This window comes from Gorilla gorilla, chromosome 4 (assembly GCF_029281585.2).
Source record: "Gorilla gorilla gorilla isolate KB3781 chromosome 4, NHGRI_mGorGor1-v2.1_pri, whole genome shotgun sequence".
In the NCBI taxonomy this organism is placed as follows: Eukaryota; Metazoa; Chordata; class Mammalia; order Primates; family Hominidae; genus Gorilla; species Gorilla gorilla.
The window spans coordinates 173,962,133-173,975,984 of record NC_073228.2 but is presented as its reverse complement, the minus strand read 5'-3'; the positions used below and the strand labels follow the sequence as shown (position 1 = coordinate 173,975,984).

At 49.4% G+C, this 13,852-nt stretch overlaps 1 pseudogene; it reads left to right on the top strand.

The window, feature by feature from the left end:
- Window positions 1–10,954: 10,954 nt before the first annotated feature.
- LOC101134927 (keratin, type I cytoskeletal 18-like) lies at window positions 10,955–13,619 on the top strand (annotated as a pseudogene).
- Window positions 13,620–13,852: the final 233 nt, after the last annotated feature.

The following is a 13,852-nucleotide window of genomic DNA, read 5'->3' as shown; positions in this document are numbered from 1 at the left end:
GTGCTGCACTAATCCAGCTGATGAATGAATGCTCTGAAAACAGCACCTTTGGAGTGGTAACTGGATACCTTACCAAGGGAAGCAGGTGATCTCCAGGAAGGCCACAAGGAATTCTGCAGAGGCATTTCCTGCTTCCTCACCCAGGCCTGGTGGTCTCAGGCTACCTTCTTCTAAATCCCAGACAGAACATCTGTTCAGACCAGTGGTCCTGGTGGCACCTGCTTCATGGGCACACAATTTGTACAGTCACATGGGGACCTATGTTTACAAGAACTCTGTCCCCAGTTTAATGCTCTGCTGTTGCTGTCTTGAAATTCCTAATAATCTTTTTTTAAAAGGGACTCCAGATTTTTAGTTTGCACTGGGCCCCATGAACTATATAGCCAGTCCTAGACCTGGGTTACAGCATGGCACTGACACGGTCCTCCGCAGTTCTGGGGAAGGCTGAGGTAGCTGCTGCGCCTGAATTTGGCATTCAAGGCCTTTTCCAGCTTAATTTTCTGACTGCCTTTCCAGTTCTCCCCATATCCCACACTCTTGGGAACATGTCACCTTCCGCCAAAGATTCTGCCCCGCTCCTCCCTGCCTTTGCGCTTCTTATTCCCTGTGCGTGGTTAACCTGTCCCTCATCTCCGTGCAGACCCTCTCTCAGCTGTCTTGACCACAGAGGAGAATCTTTTTCTTCCCGAAGATTTTTTTTGACAACCTGCAGGCAGAGTTAGTGGCTCCATCTTCTTGACACCTCCGGTTGGAGCTCTTAGTGAATTCCAGAATGATCATGCATCTGTCTCCAACGAGTCTTATTAAAAGTATTTAACAACTGGTATGGCAAAAGCACCAAACAATCAGAGCCAGTGGAAGGAGGCCAGGCACAGCCCTGGAGCAGTGTCGCTGCTGGATTTGGGGAATCAGGGTGCCCTCAGGGCCCAGAGTAGGGGCTGTATACCAATCATTAAGGAGTATTTCAACTTTGAAAAGCAGGTCCCACTCTCTGGGTGTGGCCTGGCTGACTGGAGAGCGCCCCACTCCACCATGACCCTCAGCAGGGGTTGTGTGTCGTTCCTCTGTCTGTCCTGGTGTCTAAGACAGGGCTTGGCCAGAGTCAGTGCTCAGAAAAGGAGGATGGATGGGCTGGGGAAAGTCTATGATAATGGGTTTCTTCCTGGCATCCTTCACAGAGGGAGGGAATGATGAGACTGTTTGGAAAATCTGGAGACATTCGTCTCTCCAGTTTTCCCCAAGGGCCCTTCTCAGCAATGAACCCAGTATATTGCAAAGTGTCCTGCAGTGACTGGGAGAAAACAAAAGGAAAAGGAAGCAGTCCCAGGCCACACGCATCCACACAAGACACATAAACACATGTTCACACACAAGCATGCCCAGTATGCGTGCAAACTTGTATGTACATACCACTCAAACCCACCACATACTGCACACACCAGATACTCCCCAATACACCCTCATGCCTCCTAAAGCCAGGAGCAACCCATGGGAGCCAGCATGTGAGCCAGGTGGGCATCTGTGCTGGGTTAGGAGAATGGCCAGGGGGTGGGGGCTGCATGGATTCTCTAGAGGGAGAGAGGCCGTGGTGCTGGGAGGATTTGGAGAGGAAGAGAGGAGGGAGGCCAAGGGCACAAAGGAGAGAATGGGGCAGCAAGGCTTCATCTGGCTGGGGCAGAGAATGGGTCTTAGGAGGCCAGGAAGAAGGAAGATACAGACAGGCAGGTTCTTGTAGGGGGAGGAAGGAGGAGACTCGTGTGGAGAACCTTCTGTGTGTCAGGCATACGCTAGAGGTACTACAGGTATCATCCCTGCTAATTCTTATACCTACCCCATGAGGTAGATGTACATCCCTCACTGCAAGGGGGATGATCCTCTTATTTCACAAATCAGGCTCAGACCGATGAAGTGACCTGCCCAGGGCTCCACAGCTCAGGAATGGAGCCCAGGTGTAGACCCAGGTCTGCAGGATTCCAAATCCCCTGTTATGTCCCCCTTGCTGTCCATCTGGTAAAAAGGTGTGTCTTTTGGCCTTTATTCCCGCCTGCACTGGGCCTCACTTCTTGTCTTCTTAAAGGATGCACCTGAGCAGCCCATCCTCCCATTTTACACTTCCATGAACTCTAGCTGGGAAAGTGTGGGCACTCGATGCAGGGCAGGGGATCGAGGCCAGCCCCCGGCTTCTCAACCTCAGCACTACAGATAGTTGCAGCCAGATCATTCTTCATTATGAGGAGCTGCCCTGTGCCTTGTAAGATGTTTAGCATCTGTCTTAGTCCATTCGGCTGCAATACAAAAACATATTCGGCTGCAATACAAAAACCATATAGCTGGTGGCTTCTAAACAACAGAAATGTATTTCTCCAAGTTCTGGAGGCTAGAGGTCTGAGATCAGGGTGCCAGCATGGTCAGGTTCCCACGAGGGCCCTCTTCGGGGTTGCAGACTGCTGACTTCTCTTTGTATCCATACGTGGTGGAGAGAGAAAGAGAACACTCTGGCCCCTTCTTATAAGGGTACTAGTCCCAATTATGAGGGCTCCTCCTCATGACTTAATCACCTTCCAAAGGCCCCACCTCCTAATACCATCACATGAGGGGTTGTTAGGTTTTCAACATAGGAATTTTGGGGGGACACAAGCATTCAGTCCCTAGCAACAGCATCCTTGGCTTCTACCCACTAGATGCAAGTAGCACCTTCCCTTTTCTAAACACCCAGTTGTGACAACCAAAAATTTCTCTAGACATTGCCAAATGTCCCCTGGAGGGAAATTCACTCTCAGTTGAGAACTGCTTGGCTGGATAGATAGCTGGTTGGGAGGACACAGAGGGGATTTCCAAGTCTTTGGCTCCTTCTACAAAGATTTGTCAGCTCTCAGATAAGCACCTGTCCTTCTGGCCTAGGTGCTGATGAGTCAGGCCGAGTGGCAGGGGCTGGACAACATGACCTCTGGAGGGCCTTCTGCATGGGCGCAGCAGATCTGGCAGGGGGCCAGTCCCGCCCTCCCCCAGGGGTGACTGGGGCCCCATAGAGATACTTTGTCCAACAGCTCCCTTCCGCCAGTATCCCCAGGACATGCAGACCCAAGGGCCAATTATAAAAATGAAAAATCCAGGTCTCGGCCTCAAATGAGTAGTTTCCTTTGGCACTTTGATTCTCTTGTAATAAGTGCCTAGTCACCAAGGAATCCCAGGAATGTGGCCTTGATAATGAAAATAGGCGCCTGGCCCAGAGGGGCCCACTCACTGGACTGGCAGGCAGGCCTGAGCAGGTAGCCTCCAAATCTCAAGCAGCAATTCCCCTGCTGGGCAGGCGCACTTGCTGAAATTGGCTGTCCCCACTCGGCCCTGGGACTGTTTCCACATCCCTGTTTCCAGCTGCCTGGCTGCAGCACCCGCCTCCTGAAGAAAGCAAGAATCCTTATGAATGTCTGGCTCCATATCAGGAAAAACAAAACATAACCCAGCCTCCAACCTAACATTTTTTGATTGTTTACTCTTTCATTTAATATCCCAACAATGATACTATTATTATCCCCATTTTACAGACAAAGGAGTTGAGGCACAGAGAGGTTAAGTCACTTGCACAAAGACTCTACTCTGGAAAGTAGAGTTGCTGAGATCTGAACCTGGGCAGCTGTCTTTGGAGTTGGTGCTCTTAAGAATTGCACTTCTGGGATTACAGGTTTGAGCCACTGAGGCGGGTGGATCACCTGAAGTCAGGAGTTCGAGACCAGCCTGACCAGCATGGTGAAACCCTGTCTCTACTAAAAATACAAAAATTAGCCAGGCGTGGTGGCAGGTGCCTGTAATCCCAGCTACTCGGGAGGCTGAGGCAGGAGAATCGCTTGAACCCAGGAGGAGGAGGTTGCAGTGAGCCAAGATCATGCCATTGCACTCCAGCCTGGGCAATAGAGCAAGATGCCATCTCATAAAAAAACAAAACAACAGACCTCAGTGTGTGACGTTCCCCTTCCTGTGTCCAAGTGTTCTCATTGTCCAATTCCCACCTATGAGTGAGAACATGCGGTGTTTGATTTTTTGTCCTTGTGATAGTTTGCTGAGAATGATGGTTTCCAGCTTCATCCATGTCCCTACAAAGGACATGAACTCATGCTTTTTTATGACTGCATAGTATTCCATGGTGTATATGTGCCACATTATGTTAATCCAGTCTATCATTGTTGGACATTTGGGTTGGTTCCAAGCTTAAAGTATAATAAATATATGTATATTTATTATACTTTATACATTACATAAATATATGTTATATTTTACATTATACATAAATATATATGTCATATATGTGTGTGTGTGTGTGTATATATATATATATATATATATAAAACAAAACTAAACAAAACTGCACTTCTACTGCAAAGTGACCAAGGTATTTGGGCCCCCAGGGTTAAAACCTTACTATATCCTGTGAAAAACAAGGATCTTGGAGGAATTGAGGAAGAAGAAGTGCTACTTGTCTGGCCTGGTCAGGGAAGCCCACCTTCTTTGGGGCTCCTCCTGAGGCCCTGAATCTTTTGTTTTACTACAAAACAGTGTGTCCCGATTTCAGGATGCCAATCCCCAGAAATCAGTAGAATGAGGTGGTTTAGGGCACCGGCTTGAGTCCCGAGGGACTAGAGATGCAGGCCCACCTCTGCTAGCCAATGTGTGCCACCAGGCAAGTGACTGAACACATCAGCGTCCTCATCTATAAAGTGGAGAGAACAGTACCGACTTCATAGCATCGTGACACTTAATGAGAGAGTGAACATGAAGCCTGGTGTCCGGGGGCTCTGCAGACATCTTGACTACTATTTTGGCAAATGATGTGGGGGATCACCTAATGCCCTTGGAAGTGAGATGCCACCGCGTCACCTAGGGCAGGTTGCCAAACTTCTCTGGGACTCAGTTGGCTCCCCTGTAAAATAGAGGCAAGAAGGAGATCCCATTTCAGGGCCCAGGGCTGGAAGTGGAATATGCAGGGAGCGTCAGGGGGTGAGGATGGCAAGAGCAAAGGCTCAGAGGTGAAAACAGCATTGGCTGGCTCAGGATTCCAGGCAGTTCAGGATACTCAGAGAGGGACGGCAGTTGGGCCCTCGTGAGAGCTGAGACTACAAGATGGGCAGGCTCCAATTTTGAGGATGAAATCCTCTCCTGGCTTCTGAAGCTCAGGGACGTTGGAGGGACAAGAGGTTCTGACATCAGCTGAAATGATTATTGACTGTGCCCTTTTGTTCCCAGCACCCCTGGGGCTTAGAGCTGGGTTGTCAGAGGACTGAAGGTTAGCAGAGGGAAGGAAACAGCTTGACTGGGCTGGGAGGAAGATAATTCGAGGGTGCAAGGCCCCAGGGCAGTACCTTCTCCTCCTCCCCTGTACCCTGGTCCCTTCTCACACACACACACACCATTATGTGGCACTTACAGTGGGCTGATTGTGAGCGCCAAGGTCCCAGGGCAGGGGCTGGGCTAGAGCAAAATTCTACTAATAATAACCACTCTTCATTAAGGGCTTGCTGCACACCAGCCGCGAGGCTAAGGACTTCCCCAGCTTTATCTCACTTAATCCTTACCAGGCCTCTGCAAGGTACGGATGATGCTCCCTCTTTCATGAGGAACTAAGGTTCAGAGAGGCTGAGCACTCTGCTCAAGGTCACACAGCTGCCAAGTGGCAAACCAGGGTCCAGCCACGGGTGATCCAATCCCAAGGCCTTCACTAGTGTGCTCTCTGTAGCTCTTTCAAAGGGCTGTTCCCCTTCAACAGGCGATGGAAGTAGGGTGGGAACCCCCCAAATCTCCTTTTCAAGCTCCCTTAAGAGTTGATCCCTTTTCAAGTCCAGTTAGTTCAACATTTAAGTGAGTGATTTCCATAAACACGGTTTTTTAAGTTCAGTCCTCTAAGATACGTCACCTATTTGAAGATGCACCATTGGTTTCATGATGACTTTCAGAGAGGAAATATAAAGGAAGAGCACATTAGCGTAATGTGCTCTGATTTCTCCCACTTTACATCATGGGAACACGAGCATCTTAGAATGGAGGAAATGTTGGGTCAGACTCTGTTAAACACCAGCGACAAAAATACGAAGAATAAGACTCATGGGCAAATTCATGCTCCAGCTGTTCTTTCAAATAGCCAATACATTTGGTATCTACTTTTTATTAAAATGTCATTTACATACAGTGTAATCCACACATATTAACAGACTTCTTTCATATGTCTACACCCACCTAGTCACCATCTCTTCATTGAATATTTGTTAAGCACTATTTTTCAAAGGCCAGAAATACAATTAGGAGCATCATTGGCAAGGTGTCCTCCCTCAATGCAGTGGAAAGTGCAGAGAGGCAGAAGGATGAAGTACACAAAGACCTCCACAAAATTATTGCAATTGTGCTGGTATAATGAGGAAACCAAGCAGTGCGCAGAGATCAAGAAGAAAGAAAAGGAGCCTGCATTTTAAATAGGGTGGTCAGGGATAGTCTCTCTTGCGCAGGAAGCTGGAACCTGAAAAATCAAAGTGTGGTGTCCCCAGGGAAAAACATCCCAGGCAGAGAGAACAGAAAGTGTGCAGTTGCTGAGAAGGCAGAGAGCTGACGCTGGAGAAGTCTTGTGTAACTGGTGGACATGGGCAATGGTGAGAAGCACCTAGAGAGACGGGCATTGGCCAAGTCAGCCGGACACGTGGGGGCATTGGGATTTGCTTCTCTGCCAGGTGTGTGCCATAGGGGCATTGGTGTTACGGGCAGGAGATCAGAGAAGGCTTCATTAGGTGGTCACTTCCCACTGCCAGGTCAGCTGGACATGGGAAGGGCATTCCAGGGAGGGCACTGTGTGTCTGAGGGCACAGTGGTAGAAAGTAAGGATGCTTGTTCAACTGCCTCCCCAGGGCCCTACCTGGCTGGAACCTAGAGGAAAAGGGGACACAGAGGGGAGCCGGGTGGGAAGTGTGACCAGTGATGCAGAAGAGGCACCCACAGACCTGTCCCTGGTGGGTGCTAAGGGAGTTCAGATATTATCCAGAAAGCAGTGCTTCAAAAAGATCCTCCTTGCAGTATGTAAAGTGAATTGGAGACATCACAGACGTGGCATAGGATTAGGCCCTAGAGGCACCAGGGGGTCTCTGAAAACTGCAGTGGATGGGTCTCCTGTGAGCATCGCAGTGTGTACAAAGAGTCCCATAGCACTTGTGTCTGTTCCTGCTGCCCTATTTGAGGAAAGGTACTGTGTTTTATTTTGAGATCCATGGTGCCTGGACATAGCAGGTGCTCAGGAATAACTGAATGAGTGGATTACCATCTCACATGTGCTGTTACCATCCCCTCTCCCCAGTCCATCCCCAGACGCAGTGTCTCCTCCCTGAAAGCACTCAACACCTCAGATGCCCAGCCCACCCCCACCTCACCCAGGTGTACACAAAACCCTTACTGGCCACAGCGTTCAGACACACTTCTGCTCAAATCTTGGCTCTGTTGCATACTTGCAAGGTAGTGAACCTCTCTGAAGCTCAATTTTCCTATTCTCTTACGTGGGGGTAATAATAGTGCGAACTCCCAGAGTTGTGGAAAAGATTCGACAAGTGAATGCACACTTCCTGGCCACAGCGAGCTCTTGTTAGGAAAGAAAGATGCCAGGGTGAGCTGTAGGCCTTCCCTGTCCAGTCCTGGCCTCCCACTGCCACCCATAACAGAACAGAATCCACCGGAAAGGCAGAAGCACAGGCTGTGGACATTGGTATATGATATCTCTGTCTCCTGTGTCTAGTACTACAGGCTGGCAGTTTTTCCAAAACTGGTATTAATCTGCAAATCAATCCAAGTGATATAATAAGAATGAGACTATCTATACACCCCCAGAAGCCAGGACTCAATCAAATCCTTCTATTTTTGAAAGAAGCCCTCTGAGCAACTTTTCTTAGGACTATATTAAGACTAACAGGCTGGTCACTCCTCACCATCACCTCCCACAAGTCCTTGAAAACCTCCCTGGCCTGAGGTGAGTGATCCAAGATGTGTGGGTCTTCCTTGGGCCAGTAGGGGGGCCCGGGGCTGTGCTGCGGTCACCAGAGATCCAGAGGTGGGAGAGAAGGTGGATCCTCACATGGCTTCTGCCTACAAGTCACATGAAGTGTCAAGTGATGGACTGGTGCTAAAACCCTCAAAGCTGAATCCCCAGCTCATCCAAATACATGTGCACATTACAGAGAGGGACATTTAAGCGTCCTTTGGGATGAGAGAGGCAGGGTTTAAATACCAACCTTGCCCCTTATTTGCCACCTGATTTTGGAGTATCGGTTGGGATTAAGGTAATGTGCAAATTAAAAGAGGCACCAAATAATAGTGACTAAATAAGATAGAAATAAATGTCTGACGGGCAGCAGTCCATGACTGATATGGCAGTCCTTAGTGCCAGGAACCCGGGCTCTGCCTTGCATAGATCTTTCCAAAGATCTTGCCCTTCATAGAGCACGATAGCTGCTGAAACTCCAGCCCTTATGCTCACATTCTAGCAGGCAGAAAGAAGTAAGGAACAAGAAAGGGGAAATCTTCCCCTCCTAGTTCCTTTTAAGAATACTTCCTGGAACCGTATACATCATCTCAACCCAAACCCCATTGGCCAATCTTAATCACATGACCATACGTGGATGGAAGAGAGCTTAGGAAAGGTCATTATTCTGGTTAGCCATGTGTCCAGATAAGAATCAGAGAGTCTAGTCCTAAGGAATAGGGAAGATCATATATTGAGGGACAGCTGGCAGCCTCTGCCACCATGGGGCAAAATCACATCCTCTCTGATCTCTGTTTTTTTAATCTGTAAAATGGGATTAATAATAGTATTCATAGGGTCATTACGAGAATTAGCTGAGATTCTGTAATGTACCAAGCACATTGCCTGGACTATGGTGAGTGCTCACTATCTTTCAAGAGATACTCACCTTGTTGAGTCATGACTCACACCTTTGAATATCTGCAATAAGAACCAGCAGAATTGCCCTTTCAAAACTCATCTCAGGCTGATTTAATGTTGTGTTATCTCAATGGCAATACCTGGTTTGCAAGAGGGAAAGAGAAGGAACTCACGGAGGCATCACTGCTGGGTTGTCATTATCCCTCTTTTACAGATCAGCACAGTGAGATGCACAAATGTAAAGGACAGATGCAAGGTTACCTGGTTAAAAGAAAAAGCTAGACTTTGAGCCTGGTCTTCTCTCAAGCCTGGGCACCTAACACTGCATTATACTGCCACTCTTCTGTGAATACCATGGGCAAGCATCCTTGTGCCCAGGAGATCCCAACGGGAAAGACTTGTCTTGGAAGACCATGTTTCATGCTGCAGGAACTTTCATAGCCAACCCTGTGGGCTCTAACAGGATGCTGCCCAAACACCCTCCACCTGCAGATGAGCTCGGGCGCCACATCCAGCGTTCTCTGTGGAAGCCTGCAGCCCCTAGGCCATGGTGGGAGCTGCGCCTCCCACTGGGATGGGGGTCTTCTGGTGGTCACCAGCCACCACGCTCCTTGGCACACAGTGCTGCAGTGCAGGTTTGCTCCGGTCCCAGCCTGAATCTTGTGTGGGTAATTGCTCAGCACTAATGTTAGGGTGTGACATCACAGGGCCTTACTTTTTCACAATTGCTACCTGTGGGTGCTGGTGCTGTGGCTGAAGTTCCGGGTTGGCTGAGATACCCAGAAGGAACCACAATTGCTCAGGGGCCTTCCACCTACAGGAGCCAAGGAAGCCAAGCCAAGGAGCTCTGCCAAGCCTGGCACCAACTCTGTCCACGAGGAGGGTTTGGTTGAGCTCTGGACACTCATGCGCCATGAGACCTCAGCTCGAATGCAGAGGGTGCGGGCCCAGACTCTTTGCAGTTGTGGCATAGAAAGCTCTGAAAGACTTGCAGGGTGGTGGGTTAGAGGGACTGCAGGGGTATGGAAGGAAAGGTCTGCTTCTGAGAGTCCTTCCTTGGGCTCTTGTCCTCAACTATCTCCTGGCAGCTCAGCCCTGCTGAAGAATAAGATGCCAGGAGTGGGAGGGAAGAGGAGTCCCAGGGAACTGGGGAAAGCTGAGGCTGAAGCATCCACCAGGATTCCATTGTGTGTGTGTGTGTGTGTGTGTGTGTGTGTGAGAGAGAGAGAGAGAGAGAGAGAGAGAGAGAGAGTGAGAGAGAGAGATGTATTTAGGCAGGATTTGATGCTGCAGGCTTGGGGCAGGGAGACATCTTCTATATGCTATGATGTGCACCCACAGTCCCTGGCATCTAGAGCTGGTCATACTTCTGAGCTGTGGGACAATTTCTATCCAAAACCAGCCTTGGTCTGGGCTTACCTACTCCTTCTGTGCCCCCCATCCCACCTCCTTTCTGTGTCCTGCACCCACTCTGGCCAGCACTCATCAGTGTGTCTTCACTGACCTGGTTAAACTGCAAACTCCTTGAAGGCAAAGGCCATGCACTAGTGCAGCACCTGGTGTGTAGTAGCAGCGGCTCAATGATGGCAAAAGAATAAATTCTCATCTGGAGGCTGTCCTGGTGTCATGTGTATCTCTCTTCACCCTCACTCTCTTGACCCTCAGGCAGATCACATACCGCTGCAGGACAGCGGTGCTGACAATCTTTGGTACAAAGCAGGCCTGGGGATGAATGGTGGTTCTGACATTTGCATGCAACCTGTTTACCAAAAAAAAAAAAAAAGCTGTGATTGATTGATGGTGTCATTCACTTATTTTTTTTCTTCACTTGCCCATTCAATGAATTTTCATGAGGTACCAATGTACCCAGGCTCAGGTGCTGGTGCTGGCTTCACACAACAGAGAACAGGCTATGATCTCTGCTTGGAATGAATTCACCATTGGAAAATGACCTCACAGCACATCTCAAGGGCAGCAACTGCAGGCTATGAGACGAGCAGGGCAGGGACATCTAACCCAACAGGAAGAGGAGCATGTGGCTTCTTGCTAGACATGGCAGCTGAGCTGAGCCTGGACGATGTGTGAGAATCATCCAGGTCACGTCCAGGGAGCTGAATGGGGCTGGCAGGGAGAAGACAACATGGGAAAGTGGACTGTTCAGTCCTGTCAGGGCAGCCCTGGAGTCCAGTGTATGGCAGGGGAGAGATGTCCCAGTGGAACAATTCTTTGACGCTCTGGCTGGGAATTGGGTATTTTTCCTCCATGACTTTTCAGCATCCAGGCCCCCTGTTCATCTGGTTCTTGCCATAAATAGTTCACCTTGTGCCAGGTTGAAATGAGGCCTCCCTCCTCAACTCCCCACATTCCTTCCCTCTTTCCCCCTGGTTTGGTACATACCTCCTTCAGGGAGCCTGAGCCAAGTAGGGAGGGGACTGAGGGAGGCAGGAATGGTGATGTGGACAACCACAGCAACCTGGGAGATGCCAGGCTCTCCTCGTCCACAGAAATCCATGCCTGTCAAATGCAAGCTTAGGTGTTCTGCCTTGCTGTTCCCATCTGTAAAATTGGGGTTAGATAACCACACTTCAATTAAATGCAATCTAACATCTATTTATTGAGCTCCTTTTACATTCTAGGCACTAGGTTAGTTTCTGGGGGTACAGAAGTGAACACAGACATAGTTTCTACCGCACTGAGGTCTCAGTGTATCTTCTCCTAGCTCACTGCTTGGCCAAATCCTATCATCTTTCAGCTTAAATGTTTCTTCCTCAAAGGGGCTTCCTGACCTCTAATCTACAGTAGAGCCTTGCTTCTCTTTGGCGGCACTCCTTCTTCCCATCAGAGTTTGTAGTTATATCTTGATTTTGGTTGAATATCTTTAAAATCCTGTCCCCTTCAGTAGGCCATGTCCCATGGGACATTGGTTTAACATTTCATTTCTTGAGCTTGGCACATAACTGATCCAGCTAAAAAATATTTGTTGAATAAAAGAAAGAATTGGGGAAGACAGATGTTAAATATGTGATTTCAAGTGGGAAGAATGTTCTCTCTGCAAAGAAAACTTCCCTCAGGCTGCTTCCCTTTAGGATCTCCTGAGGTTATCTTCTCACCAGTGGTGTGGCTAGCTTCTTCTTTAGGGCAGGGACTGTCTTATGGGACCCAGCAAGGTGCCTAGAAGAGCCAGTATTCAGAATACTGACTGAATGCCAGCATGTGCCAGACACCATGTTATGCCCTTTTTGAAACATTCTGTCTTTTAGTTTTCACTCAATGGCCCTTGTACAGTTGAGATATTGAGGATTTTCCATAACTGGCACTCCATAGAAGTTTACAGTTTGATGAAATCACTAGGGTTGATCTAGTCTCGAGATTATAAAAGGTTTGGTCGGCAAAGCCTGAGTGCTGTCCTCTCACTCTCCTTTCCAGACAGCACGAGATTCACCACTCGCTCCACCTTCTCCACCAACTACTGGTCCCTGGGCTCCGTTCAGCCTCCCAGCTATGGTGCCCAGCCGGTCAGCAGCGCAGCCAGCGTCTGTGCAGGCGCTGGGGGCTCGGGCTCCCGGATCTCTATGTCCCGCTCCACCAACTTCCAAGGCTGCTTGGGGTCCGGGGGCCTGGCTGCGGGGCTGGCCGGGGGTCTGGAGAGAATGGGAGTCATCCACAAGGAGAAGGAAACCATGCAAAGCCTGAATGACTGCCTGGCCTCCTACCTGGACAGAGTGAGGAGCCGGGAGACCGAGAACCAGAAGCTGGAAAACAAAATCCGGGAGCACCTGGAGAAGAAGGGACCCCAGGTCAGAGACTGGGGCCATTACTTCAAGACCATCGAGGAACTGAGGACTCAGATCTTTGCAAATACTGTGGACAATGCCCGCATCGTTCTGCAGATCAACAATGCCCGTCTTGCTGCTGATGACTTTAGAGTCAAGTATGAGACAGGGCTGGCCATGTGCCAGTCTGTGGAGAGTGACATCCATGGGCTCTGCAAAGTCAGTGATGACACCAATGTCACTCGGCTGCAGCTGGAGACAGAGATCGAGGCTCTCAAGGAGGAGCTGCTGTTCATGAAGAAAAACCACAAAGAGGAAGTAAAAGGCCTACAAGCCCAGACTGCCAGCTCTGGGTTGACCATGGAGGTAGATGCCCCCAAATCTCAGAACCTCACCAAGATCATGGCAGACATCCGGGCCCAATACAAGGAGCTGGCTCGGAAGAACCAAGAGGAGCTGGACAAGTACTAGTCTCAGTAGATTGAGGAGAGCATCACAGTGGTCACCACGCAGTCCGCCGAGGTTGAAGCTGCTGAGGTGACACTCAATGGAGCCGAGACATACAATCCAGTCTTTAGAGATTGACCTGGACTCTATGAGAGATCTGAAAGCCAGCTTGGAGAACAGCCTGAGTGGAGGCCCGCTACGTCCTGCAGATGTAGCTCAACGGGATCCTGCTGCACCTGGAGTCAGAGCTGGTATAGACCTGGGCAGAGGGGCAGCTCCAGGCCCAGGAGTACCAGGCCCTGCTGAACATCAAGGTCAAGCAGGAGGCTGAGATCAACACCTAACGCTGCCTGCTGGAAGACGGTGAGGAATTCAGTCTTGGTGATGCCCTGGACAGCAGCAACTCCATGGAAACCACCCAAAAGACCACCACCCACCAGATAGTGGATGGCAAAGTGGCGTCTGAGACCAATGACTCCAAAGGTCTGAGACATTAAGCCAGGAGAAGCAGGGTCCACTCTGGGGAGCAGGAGGCCAATAAAAAGTTCAGAGAGCAAAAATAAATAAATAAATAAAAGGCCTGCATTTCATGGGCCATCATCTTTTTGTGTGTGTGCATCAACTAATTTGAGAACTGTGCTGAGAAAGATTCTGTGGTTGCAGTGGGCTGGAGGTGGCCCCCAGGACATATGTCCATGCCCTAACCCTTGAAGCCTGTGAATGGGACCTT